This window comes from Lepisma saccharinum, chromosome 22 (genome assembly GCF_977018435.1).
Source record: "Lepisma saccharinum chromosome 22, izLepSacc3.1, whole genome shotgun sequence".
Taxonomy (NCBI): domain Eukaryota; kingdom Metazoa; phylum Arthropoda; class Insecta; order Zygentoma; family Lepismatidae; genus Lepisma; species Lepisma saccharinum.
In genome coordinates, this window is record NC_139250.1 from 45,040,689 (window position 1) to 45,055,348 (window position 14,660).

Consider the following 14,660-nt stretch of genomic DNA (forward strand, 5'->3'; position numbering starts at 1 on the left):
TTTTAATGTCTTACAAAAAATAGTGCATGCTACTAAACTTTGCTTTTCAAAATCTATTTAATGTCTTACAAGAAATAGTGCATGCTACTAAACTTTGCTTTTCAAAATCTATCAAAATCGAATTTATGAAGGTCAAAATTAAGTGACAGATTTTTCTCGTTTTACTAGAGCTACGTAGAATTGACATACAGTGTAGAACATAACGAACAAAATCAAGACGTTCAGCACTTGCAACATCCTTACCACAGTGCTGTCTTACATCTGACAGACTACTCGCTGCACTGCTAGGTGGGGGGATGAGTAGGTGAGAGGTAGGGAAGGGAAATAAGAGCACACCATACGTAAAAATTTACTTACACTAGTGTTCTAGGGTTTAAAATAAATATTAATATCAAACATTTACTCTGTTGCTTAGTTTAGAAATGGTTGCACTTTTGATTTCCTTCCTTCATGAAAAGAGTATTGCCTGAAAACCTCACAAGGTATTCTCACAATAAGAAAGTAAAACAACTCCATCAAGCTAATTAGGCTGAATCCAAGAAATAAACTCAGTAATCCACCACAGTTTGCTGAAATGAAGAACAATGACTCATGAAATTTGTCTACCTTTTGCATCATTTTATTTACTTGTAGAAAAACCTTTAATTTGTTCTTGCACATATTAGAAGGATCAAAATACTAGATTGCATTTCAAATTCCATTAGAATGAAATTAAGATAAATACAGTATTTTCATTGAACTATGATTTAACTTCTTATTTAACATAAGGTATGTTTAATAAAATTAAAATGTATTAAGAAGTATGAATTTATGATAATTGAAGCGTATTCAACTATGTTGATATTAAAAAAATGTAAGCCTGCTATATTATGTAATAATCAAGAGAAATTAAAATTTTCAACAATGAAGGCAGTTAAAAATTTTACACACATTGAAATAATGATGTGTTTTGTTTGGAGAGTGTATGCAAACCCCTTTCTTGTCATCTACAAAAACTCGTGAGACAATATAGAGAATACGTCATTGATGACATATTTTTTCTGCATGCAGTAACAATACAAAATAGTATATTCTTTATCTTGTCCAGCTAGTATATTCTTTATCTTGTCCCTGTATCTGTATATTACAATATATATTTTGTAAGTACTTTGCTATATTTAAATGCAAGGCTCTATAAAGATACAAATTCTATAAATGAAGTTTACCTAGGAAATCTGTCTGGCCATATAGCTCTGTTCTCTTGCTGGAAATAAACTGTTCTTCCTTGAAGAATATATTCACAACACCAAATGATCTCCTATAAATAAATTGTAGCTATTAGTTCACTACAAACTTTTTTCTCTATGTAGTGTGTCTACTATATCACATAGTAAAGGTAAAAGGTAAAGTTCTCCCTACATATAGCCAGTAGCATAACTAACACGCTGTGCGCCTCCCTGCAACTTACAGTTGTGCGCCCCTACGGATTTTTTTGAAAATTTCTTTTCTAAAATATTAATTCACTTCTGCATTTATATTAGGTATTTACAAATATGAAAATACATACACGTAATTTGCTAAAGGTCCCGGGTTCGAGCCCCAGCTGGTTCAAATCCGGGAACTTTTCTAATGTTGGAAGCAGCCCCGGCACCCAACCAGCATCAAATGACATGGGTACCTGGGGGAAACTCTGGGGGGTAAAGGCAGTCAGGGGTGTGATGCTGATCACATCACCCCCACTCACGACTGGATCAAGAAAGTGTGGGGCATGCCCCCACACCCCCTATACGCCTTCATGACGTGGTGCTAAGCACAGGTGAGCACTTTACCTTTTTTATACATGTCATTTGAATCTATTTAAAAACTGTTACGAAAGGATTTAAGAGACAAACGTTAAAAAATTGTGTTACAATTACAAATGAAAATGCACTGTTACTATAAAAATTACAATATTGTTAAATGCCCATTACCAGTCCTCTGGGTTTTTTGATGGAAGCAAATTCTTGTGCTGGTCTCGTCAAGTCCAGTTTTCGAGCACGATCGCTTTCAATGCTTAGCAGAGTTCATCTTATGATTTCAGTCGATTCTACATTCCGAAATGAAACAATTTCTGTAGCTATAGTGCAAGATCTTGTTCATATTTCTTCCAGAAATTTGTACCAACAACAACTACAAAAGAAACCTAACAACAGCACAATTTCACCAAACCTTGCTATAACGGGGCGGTAAGTAGAGGTGGGGAGGGGTGAAAACGTTTCCAGCACATTTCCTTGCCAGTCTCCTACCCTTCGGCAACATAATCTATGACTTGGACCATTCAGCTAATGAAGGTTTTCTTCTAATCTGGAGATTCACTTTCTACTTTTCTAGTGATTAACATTTTCTGTTTGCAGTTTTAGGGGCATAAAAATATAATGTGTTCAGTTGAAAATATATTTTAACGCCTAAATGAAAACTTTTGTGAAGTATCGGTGTTTCTTAATTTATCATTCTTACTGCACCCCCAAAGCTAGTGCAAACCCCCCCCCCCTGTGCCACAGGGGTTGCGGGGGTGTTATTTACGCTACTGCATATAGCACTATACCATGAAGGCACATTTAACGGATGTGAAATATCCTCAATTTTGGTCATTTTGGAGGTGATGTGATCAGCAGCATGCTCCGACTACCTTTACCCATACCCCTTCCATGGTGCTCATGAGCCCCAGAGCTGCTTTATGTGGGAACAGTGCTGCAAAAATTTCGACCTTAGATTTCCCACCCTGGGAATCAAACCTAGGTCTCCTGCATAGTAGTCAGATGCTGTACTCACTAGACCACTGTGGCTTTGCTACGCCATGTAGTATTGTAAGTAAATATGTCTTAACTGATGCATATAAAATATAAATGTGAGAACCCAATGTCAATTAAACTTTCAGGCGTACAGTCAACTCTGGATGTAGTGTACATTCAGCTAATAGTGGACCTAATCACTATTTCAAACCAAGATACATTACAAATTTTGTTTACAGTCAATCTTCATGGTAAATGAAATATCCATGAAAAATTACCATTGTTATCAACGCATGTGTGTGTATGAAATACTTGATATGCCTAAATCTTGTCCATGATTTTTTCAGTATGCAAAATATGTGTGAAAAATAACTAGATAATGCCCAAACAATGTCTAGTGAAAGTCCAGATAATGTTCTGTTCACATTAACATAGCACTGATGTCCAAAACATATCCAATATCGATCCACAGAATATCGTATGGATGTCTCTGGATAGACATATGGATATCCATGGAATATCTACTGAATATTCTGTACTTCTATTGGATACCCAGAACTGTGCTACGAATGTTCAAGAAACATTAATTAGACATCTCTTGGACATTTATGCCTTGTGCGGATACTTTATCTGGCAAGAGGCAGGAAATGGTAAAGGGTAATGATGATGACATTATCTTCCATGTCCCTCTTGCTATTAGCATTTAAAGTTAAATGTTTAGTAGGTCTGAGCAGATACCAACACAAATGTATTGGCATCAGAAAGTATTGATTACAATTTAATTACTGATATGGGTTCATACTTTTCCAGTGTCTGGGTGTTTTGCGGAGTGTGCAAAAATGTCATGTGGTACTTTTGTGGAAGCTAAATATTACATAAATTATGCAAAATGTCAAGTTTAATTATTTTTTCAACAACATTGTGGGTTTGATTGATTGATTGATTTAGTTTATTTTACTTCATGTTTTGGGTCTCTTGGCTAATTTGCGAAGATGTGAATGAGTGATGAAATGATGAAATTGATGAATGGACATTCACAAACAACTAAGCCCAAGCGAGATTCAAACCCAGACCCTTGGCGTTGCAGCGCGATGTGCTAACCACTCGGCCACAGGGTCTGGCAACAACATTGTGGGAAGTTATCACCTGTAACTTGTCCTACTATAACTGTAATAACTTTTGAATTTACATCCCATGTATATAAAAGTTTCTGTAATGAAATCTCTGTCATGTATTAATTTATTGTGTTGGAATTATATGAAAGTAGAGTTCGAAGTCCTCAACTGTAGCAGAGATTTATATTAATGCATAAAAACATGACCATGATGTAAACATGATGAACAGATGGAATACGCTGCAACTGGATTATAACAGTTGGGCTGAAAAGTTCGTAGGCTGACTCATAGATGGCATTACTAGAATTAAATCCATGTGATTTTTACTTAGTACTAACCTTCAAAAGATACGTGTATAAATTTCACAGCTGCCGGATAATTATTTCGTGAGATATAGCATTCTGAGTGAAGCAGCTTTTGTTATTGTGAAAAAATGGATAAAAAAGAATTTCGTGTGTTAATAAAGCATTGCTTTTTGGCGAAAAAAAAACTGTTGAAGCCAAGGCTTGGCTTGATAAACATTATTCGGACTCTGCACCACGAAAATCAACCGTTGAGAAGTGGTTTGCTAAATTTAAACGAGGCGAAATGAGCATCGAAGACGATGCACGTAGTGGACGCCCCAAAGAGGCTGTTACCGACGAAAACATCAAAAAAGTCCACAAAATAATTTTAATCGTAAAGTGAAGTTGATCGAGATAGCTGAGATTATTACATATCGTTGTTGGAGCGTTTAAAGGATGAAATCATGAAAAAACGGCCCCATTTGAAGAAGAAAAAAGTTCTGTTTCATCAAGACAATGCACCGTGTCACAAATCAATGAAAACGATGGCAAAATTATATGAATTAGACCACGAATTGCTTCCCCATCCACCATATTCTCCAGATCTGGCCCCCAGTGACTTTTTCCTGTTTGCAGACCTTAAAAGAATGCTCGCTGGAAAGAAATTTAGCACTGATGAAGAGGTAATCGCCGAAACTGAGGCCTATTTTGAGGCTAAAGAGAAATCGTACTATAAAAATGGCATCGAAAAATTGTATGACCGCTATAATCGTTGTATCGCCCTCAAAGGCAACTATATTGAATAATAAAATCGAATTTTGTCAAAAAAATATTTTTTACTATGTTAGCCTACGAACTTTTCAGCTCAAATGTTATGTGTTCCAAGCACCTGATAGACTGTTCACAGACTATTCCTTGATGCAGTAACCTTGAAGCTATCACATTTTTGTCACTAGTGGAAGCACCAGTCACACACACACACACATTATATCTACACAGTGCTTTTAGTCAATGCATGACAATACATTTTCCCAACACGCTGCTGAACACAGATCAAACTTGTCTTATTGTGAGCTGCTACTAACCTGCCCATTTCTTGCATTTATTTACAAGAACATTTTGTACCCTTTCTAACATTTCTTGTTAGATATCTGCTGTATACCTTATTACAAGGAAAAAACAAATGTAATCACACAACTGACATAGTGGCTGAAAATAATTGGCCAAACGTAAGAACATATGAGGGACAGTCAAATGAAAACCTAACACCCACCATAAAACACATTCCTCGCATATGTTTGGCAACACTGTTGTTACGTATCGATACTGAAATCTGTAGGGTAGGAGAAATGCATAGTGAAAACACACAGGTCCACACAGTTGCTTCGTCATTGCTCAGGAGGTGAGCGTAGTGAAAAGTGTGTTCATCCAGCATTGGAAATGGAGGGAAGCAAAGAAGAGCAGAGAGGTGTGGTTTGTTTCTTGGTAGCTGAGGGTGCTGGAACACATGAAATTCATCGTTGCATGTCTGCAGTGTATGGCGAACACTGCATGTCCCTGACAAGTGTGCACGAGTGGCAGAAGAGATTCCGCGAAGGACGCTTATCAAAGATCACCTGCAGTTCGGAAAAAGTCAAAAGCCATAAAGTCAAAATGCCCTGGAATGCTGTCGGACAGAATCATCCTTTTGCATGATAACGCCCGTCCCCATACTGCCAATCTGGTGAGGGATAAGCTTCAGACATTTGGCTGGGAAACGCTTGAACATCCTCCGTACAGCCCCAATCTTTCCCCTTGTGACTTCCACATTTTTGGTGACCTGAAGAAAGACGTTCGTGGACGTCGGTTTCATTTGGATAAGGAAGTGCAACAGTGGGTGAAGTTGTGGATCTATCAGCGACCTACCTCTTTCTACAAGACTGGAATTGATCGTCTCATCTCCCAGTGGGATAAATGTCTTAACACTTGTGGCAATTACTTTTGAATAAAACAAACTCCATTGTCACTTTGTAGCGGGTGTTCGGTTTTCATTCGACTGCCCTCATACAATGGTAATTTTCGGTGTGGTTCTAACATTGGCCCAATGTCTGGTTTTCATGTTGGGGCCAACATATGGTTTGTATGTTAGGCCAACGTAGTGAAAACTAAAGTATAGATAGGTTTGTGTTCTGACATATATAATTTATTGTGAGGCCAAATATAAACTCAAGTATAAATTTTATTTGTGTAAAATAAAAAAAATACACTGCACTTTCTCATTCATATGGTATCATTGTTTTCAAGGTACCTTCGTACGGTAGCACAAAAAAAACTTTCTAGTGTTTACTTTGTTTTCCACCTTTAATGGAATTTAATCTGCACATAACATTATTTATTTTACATATATACCACCTTCAGAAGATGTTCTTTTTCTGCTACAGCTGAACAAACAATAAGCAATTCCCAGCAATATCTTTCATCCATTTTGTCTGCCAAAGGACTTGTGAGTGACTACAAGTTAAAAATAGCTTCTACTTTCATTAACAAAATATTATATTTCCAGTATGTGCTGTGACTGAAATATTAAAAAATAAACACTGTTACATGTCACTTATTTTACACAAGAATACCCAGCATAATCTTGAAAATTGTATTAACATGAGAAAGTAGTTTTTAAAACTTATTTTTAATGACTTTTCCATGGTTGGGCAAGTATTGGCAACAGCCATTGACCCAACGTAAGACCATCTAGAATTTACCAAGCAACATATACCCAAATTTCCGAAGTGAAAACTGTAGTTGGCTCAATGGTTCTGGTTGCTTGGGATGTTGAATATGGTAGTCTAAACAATGATATTTATTTTGCTTCCAAATATAATTTAAGCAAAAATTACAATTATGAAACTGCATAACACCAAAATAATTTTGTTACCTTTGTTATGTATAAATACTAAATGGAGAAATATCAGTCTGAAATGTGCTATTAAAGATGGTGTTGGTTCCAAACACATATGGTGATAAGAACATAGCACAGTTTGTTAAAAAAAATGGCAATGTTAAAGATGATTTCTACTTACTCTTTGTAACGAGGTTTGTCAGGAAAGTTCCCTCCAAATCCCATCCAATTATAAGTAGATAGTGACATCTCAAAGTCATAGTTGATCTCAGTACATGCTGGTAAGCAATTGCAATTGGAAGCATTCACTGTTTTTTCCTTGTCTCTCATTTTGCTGTGAAGATTGTCAACAAACGCGGCTTCTCGAAAATCATCTAGAAAAAGGAGCATTTTTAGAATTTTTATGCATCTTCAATAATAATTCTTAATTATAAGTAGTATTGTTTGTTGATTTACACTTTAAACTCAAATAAATGAAAGTAAGTTTGAAAATGAATTGGGCGAGCAAATTTCTTGCTTGATTTTTATGACGTACAGTTTAAAATTGATATTTAAATACACACATGAAAGAAACTTTCTCAACATTAACTTTATTATCAATTTATGTGAAAGGCTGTCAAAATTTGTATTTTTCTTCACTTGACGTTTTTTCCTGCTTTGAACCAATACATTTCTTTCTGTCTATTTTGGTTATGTTACATCACTTTTATCCCTTTTCAGTTAATCACAATGATGAGAATGAATAATAATAATAAAAAGACCTGCTCTTACATCAGACACTTCTCTGGGAGATGATAGTAATGCAAAAAAGGAATACAAGAGTCCATATTGATTAGATGAATGATGAACAGATGGAAATGATTAGGCCAATACAACTACAATGCCTCAGCTAGCATTAAAACTTGAGACTTCTGATAGACATGTGACAAAAAATTTAAAAAATTCAAAATACAAAAAATACAACAGTGAATCAGAAAGTCAGGTGCTTTAAAAATCCTCATTCACTTGTGTCCAAGGACAGTGATTGAAGGAGACACAAGATGGTGTCCAACTCCACATATTCTCAGAGATATCACAGAATGAAGCAGAAAAGAGGAATATGTCACTAGAACATATCTATTACAGTGAGAAGCTAGATATTTTTAGCATGAGCCGCCACTGATTTACAACATATCTGTGAAAATCTCTTCATCACAACATTAACTCTGTTTTTAGGGATCTTCCTTGCTATGAGTATCTTGTGACTAACAAACTTTCATATTATTTGAAATCATATTCTTAATATATTGCTGTACTGGTATAAATACTATACTTCATTCATACATTTCTTACAGCTGTATTTTCTGACTTGTTGTTAGGTAAGATCTATATACGTGATTATAGATTTGGGGCACATTGATATAAATATGCTGAAAACCTAATTCATTGCAATAATGGATCGCCGACCCCTGTGGCAGAATGGTTAGCACATTGCACTATGATACCAGACGTCCGGGGTTTGAATCCCGGCCTGGTTATAGATGTCTATGAGTGTCCATTCATTAATTTCATCATGTCATCACTCATCCCCATCTTAATAAAATAACCAAACGTTGCACAAAAAATGAAGCAAAATAAATCAAAACAAGCAACAAGGGACCATATGTAAAAATAAATACAACAGCATGGCTATTTTAAACACCAGAATGGCGGGAGGAGTCAAATGACCTCTACTTTCACTGTTTCTTTAATAACTATTTGGTTTTTCAAATTTTTTCCTCGAACTTTTGTGACTTTTCATAATTCATTGTCCTTTTTAAGATGGTATATTGAAATCTACAAAATATAAATTCTTTCTGTAAAGTTTCATTTATGCATGTTGCAATATCAGTGTCAGGTTGCAGTTCCTGTATCATCCTGTCTTGAGCAGGTTCCCACTTGTCACAGTTGACATGCATGTAGTCATATAGGTAGTGTTCTTGGACCAGAAAGGACATATCCAAACATGTCAAGTAGCAGATTATCGTGATGAAATGTCTTGAATTCTGGAGTGTTCAGTTGTTGATTGACAGAGTTGTCCTGTCATGGCTCCATGAGCATTCCACAAGCGGCAGACTACAATGAGATCCTCCCAGCTAGATCCGAGGGATCCTCTGACCAACGACAGATGCGGTCCTCCATTCGTTAATATGCCAAAGTAATAAATTAATTTGTTTAATATGAATAAAGAAGAAATCCCTCAACAGTGGAAAGAATCCATAATTGTTCCTGTGTTTAAAAAAGGTGATAAAATGAACTGCAATAATTACCATGGAATTTCTCTACTCTCAACAACATATAAAATATTATCTAACATTCTTTTAACAATACTAACCCCATATGCTAATGAAATTGTAGGTGATTATCAATCTGGATTTAAACGTAACACATCAACTATATATCAAATTTTTCACATCAGACAGACACTTGAAAAAAGTGGGAATATAATAAAAATGTCCATCAGCTATTCATTGATTTCAAAAAAGCATATGAATCGGTCAAAAGAGATAAATTATATAATATATTAGTAGAGTTTGGAATACCTAAGAAGCTTGTTACTATGATAAAAGTATGCACCAGTGAAACAGAAAGTAAAATTTGTGTGGGTATTAATGTGTCTGACAATTTACAATTCATGATGGGTTAAAACAAGGAGATGCATTATCTCCATTGCTCTTTAATTTTGCCTTAGAATATGCTGTTAGGAAGGTAAAAGAAACTAACGAAGGACTAAAATTAAATGGTATGACTCAGTTGTTAGCATATGCAGATGATGTAGACTTATTAGGGGATGATATAAATACAATTAAGAATAATGCTAAAATATTTTTCAAAACTGCTAAAGGGATAGGTTTGGAAGTTATCGAAGATAAAACTAAATATATGCTTACAGGCCGAAACCAAGTGTTAGGTAATAATCAAAATCTAATTATTGATAACAACTCTTTTGAACCAGTTTAGAAATTCAAATACTTAGGAGTAATATTAACAAATGAAAATTATATTAAAGAGGAAATAAAAAGTAGGCTTAATTCAGGAAATGCATGTTACTTCTCTCTTCATAAACTTTTGTCTTCTCATTTAATATCTAAAAAAGGTAAAAAAAAAAAAAAAAAGGTAAAGTGCTCCCCTGTGCATAGCACCATGCCATGAAGGCATATAGGGGGTGTGGGGGTAACGCCCCACACTTTCTTGATCCAGTCGTGTGTGGGGATGATGTGATCAGCATCATGCCCCTGACTGCCTTTACCCCCCAGGGTTTCCCCCAGGTACCCATGTTATTCGACACTGGGTGGGTGCCAGGATTTGAACCGGCTGGGGATCGAACCTGGGACCTTTAGCATGGTAGTCAGAAGCGTTACCAACTGAGCCACCGCTGCCCTAATATCTAATTTAATATCTAAGAAACTAAAAGTTAAAAATATACAAAACAGTAATTTTGCCTGTAGTATTATATGAGTTTGAAACTTTGTCCATTACATTGAGAGAGGAACATAAATTGAGAGTATTTGAAAATAAGATCCTTAGGAAAATATTTGGACCTAAAAGGGATGAGGAGACAGGTGAGTGGAGAAGGTTTAGAACTACATAATTTGTTTTCATGTCCAGATATTATTAGAATAATTAAATCAAGAAGACTTAGGTGGGCAGGCCATGTGGCACGAATGGGAGAGGAAAGAGGAGTTTACAGGATTTTTGTTGGGAAACCTGATGGTAAGAGACCTGTAGGAAGGTCAAGATGAAGATGGAGGGAAAAGTTGAGATGGACCTAAAGGATACCGGTAGGGATGGAAAAGAGTATATAGATCTTGCTCAAGATAGGGACAGATGGAAGGCCTGTATTGCTGCAGCCATGAACCTTCCGGTTTAAGAAGACTAGAGAGTTAGTTAGTTAGTTCAGTTGTTGATTATTGTAATTTGTAATCTAAATATATCACACATCACCTGAAACCTTTGATTGTAATACATAAAATACAGATAATGACATAAAATGAAATAATAAAGTTCCAATTTCAAAATAATTTGCAATTTTTAAATGTATTTGAGGGGTCAAAATAACCCATTTCCTCTATTCTAGTGGTATAAGATCTTCTGCAGTTCTAGTTTTAAACTGAGGCCACTAAACATGTGCTGCAAATTATTGTAAAGTAAGTAAGAATACAGCATTATATTGAAAGAAAGGAAAAATCAGGAAATTTATTTGCATAAAATGAGTGGGAATTCTATAGTTTTGTATGAGGAGAAGTCTAGCGAGTGTGCGGATGCCATTCAGTGTACATATTTATAAGAAAATCTAAAAATCATAGATACAATTAGAAGTTTTTATTGTCTTCACATAACAAATTTGTAGAAATAATTTAGCCACATTCCTCTGTATTGAGCCTTACCTTGAGCATCTGTTACACAGTTGACATCCCATGGTGAGCATAGTTGTGTAGTTTTGTTTCCTGAAAGTATGGGGGAAAAATAGTTATTTTAAAATTCTATACCAAACCTTTAGTAAAAACGAAAAAGTATTGCTTGTGCATTGCACAATTTTATGAAATAACATAATGTGTAGACATGGGGTTTAATACAGTCTTGACCAAGAATAGTTATTGTGACCTCTGGCCACCTTTAGAGGAGAAGATGTAACAAATTGTAATAGGATCTGTGAGTAGCATGCCAAAGGTGTGGGGGGGAGTTAGTGGGGGTCATAACCCCTCCATCAGCATGTTATTCCTAAAAAAAAACTAAGGTCAAAGGCAGGAAAAGATGGCAAAATGAGGGCTGCATAGTAAAAAAAATAATAATAGGTAGCCAGCCCTCTTTAAAAATCCTGGGCACGCTACTGTACATACTGCAATCACTGACAAAGGAAGGATGGATGCTGCTAGGGGTGAGCTACATGTGCCACTCCTCAGGTGCCTTGTTAAATATTTATATAATACAGCGTGTTTCAAAAAGAATATACATATTACAAAGTATTATTTTGTCCAAACTATCAATCGCTGTGTCCTGCCTCGGCTATTAGAGAAACGAATACATAGTCTAGTTTATATAATAGTCGCTAGATGCCAGTTGTGTTCTGTTTTGCTTGGTAACTGTCAGTTGTTTGAAATGGCTACTCCGCAGCAGAAATCATTTTGTGTTCTCGAGTTTGCGAAGTGCAATTCTGTGATTACAGTGCAAAGACGTTTCAGGTTGAGGTACCAAATTGATCCTCCGAATGGGTGGAACATTAGCAGGTGGTATCGACAGTTTGTAGATACAGGATGTGCATGTAAAGGAAAGAGTCCTGGCCGCCCTCGTGTTCCTGAAGAAAATGTTGCACGAATTCAAACTGCTTTCCAACGTAGCCCTTCAAAATCAACTCGTCATGCCAGTCGGGAGTTACAACTTCCTACAACAACAATTTGGCATGTTTTGAGATGTCGGCTGGTTATGAAGCTGTACAAGGTACAGCTGTTACAAGCTCTGCGTCCTGATGACAAACGCAAATGTGTGGCATTTTGTAACGAGATTCTTGATGCTATTGACAATAACAACACTTTTGCACAACGCATCGTGTTTAGTGATGAAGCTGCGTTTCATGTCAGTGGTCAGGTAAACAAACATAATGTTCGCATTTGGGGCCTACAGAACCCACATGCATTCATTGAACATGTACGAGAAAGTGAATGTGTGAATGTGTTTTGCGCGATATCCCGATCATCTGTTTACGGCCCATTCTTCTTTGATGGAAACACGGTTAACGGTCAGCAGTATCTCTCTATGTTACAAAACTGGTTATTTCCGAGGCTGCACGAAGACAACTTCACTTTTCAACAAGACGGGGCACCCCCTCACTGGGGTCGCCAAGTGCGTGATTATCTGAATAAAACTCTACAGAACCGTTGGATTGGTCGTCAAGGAGCTGGCGACTTAGCATGTATCAGCTGGGCTCCACGGTCACCGGATTTGACACCCTGTGACTTCTTCCTGTGGGGTTTCATTAAAGACAATGTTATGTACCACCACTCCCACAGAAACTGGAAGAGTAGAAGAACCGGATCCGTACTGCTGTAACATCAGTGACAAAGGACATGCTTGCCCGAGTATGGGAGGAATTTGAGTATCGACTGCTAGAGGACATATTGAACATCTGTAATCTGAACTTGAGAGGTTCGTAAGTATGTGTGTCAAGTTTCATCTTCGTATATCTTAAAGTTTAATAAACATATTATGACGAACTGTCATAAGGTATTCAAGAAACTTGAGTTTCGTGTGTGTTTGCTGGGGTAAAGTAGCCCAACTTATGTCCTAAGACGATGAACTCGTCTAGTGCAGAGAATTCACGATAGGTGGAATGCCTATGCAATATAAAAACTTTGTTGCTTTAGTACTTACGCGAAGAGTCGCTAGATGGCTCTGACCGTTGTGCGCGTTTAAGTTGTAAATTCCTTTGTTTGATATCCGATTTTCTCGCGGTTTCCTTATGCACAAGGACATTTTGATGTGTCGGTCATTGCACGCATGGACAGTTCGCGGTAATGGCGCAAAATAATAACATTTACAGCGTTTTGGTCTAGATGCTATTGGTTAATTAACAGCAAAAAGTTTATCTTAATAAGCATTATAATAGGTTCTTTAACATATACATATATTTGTTAACGTGTGAGTTCTAAATCATGTAAATTGTTGCTTGGTAAAGACAATTGTGCTCTGCGAAAAAGAATGGTAGTTATCGATAGGGGTGTGGTGATCGAAACAGGACTTCCGGGACAGAAAAATGGAGTGAAGAAAGTTATGTCACGACGATTGAGGAAATTGTAATTGTTTTCAGTGGTTTCTGGACGATTATGACATCTGCTGTTAGGACAAAACGGTGGATAAAAGCATGGAGTAAAAATACAACGCAGATAAAACGTTGGAAGTGAGTCGAGCTCTCGGTTCCCAGAGAGGTAAGGAGTGGACTCGTGCATGCTGGATTCTTCGTTCCCGAGACACAAGGTAAGGAAACTAAATTTCCTTAAGTGACTTTGAGAAGAAGAAAATTCTCGCAAATCGTGGTACCTACGGATAAGCAAAGTTCGTTTAAGAGATAGCTATCTCGCGTGTGTTGGAACTTATTTGACACAGTACTAGTACTCGCTACAAACCATGCGTTAATTACAAAATGGCCATCGGCGCCATGTCTGAAAAAAGTTGTGTGCACACATAAAACGAACTATTCTCGTTCGAGAAACGTACAAAACATGCTAAAATAAATGAGTAGCATGTTCCCAGATTGGTTTTACGTCAATTTTAGGAAATATTATGGACTTTTGTAACCCATTTTATATAACATATAATGTGTAGGCCTAATGACCATAAATGGTAATTTTTTCAATCACGTATCGATAGTTGTGTCACGTCTCATAGTTTAATAAGGACTGATTGATAATGCTCTCATAAACCGGAAACATTTGTTATTTTCAACTCAATAAATAAGTTCATTGTTTCTTGTGTTTCTATTTGCGTTCTTCAACATTTCTTTCATTCGTATTTCGTTGTTTGTGTATATGCTTTAATGATTAATTCTTCCACAGAGGGGGGGAATTTCGCATGTGTAAATTGGGTTAGTGTTGTTACAATGGAAAGTGGTTATTGTTAGTTG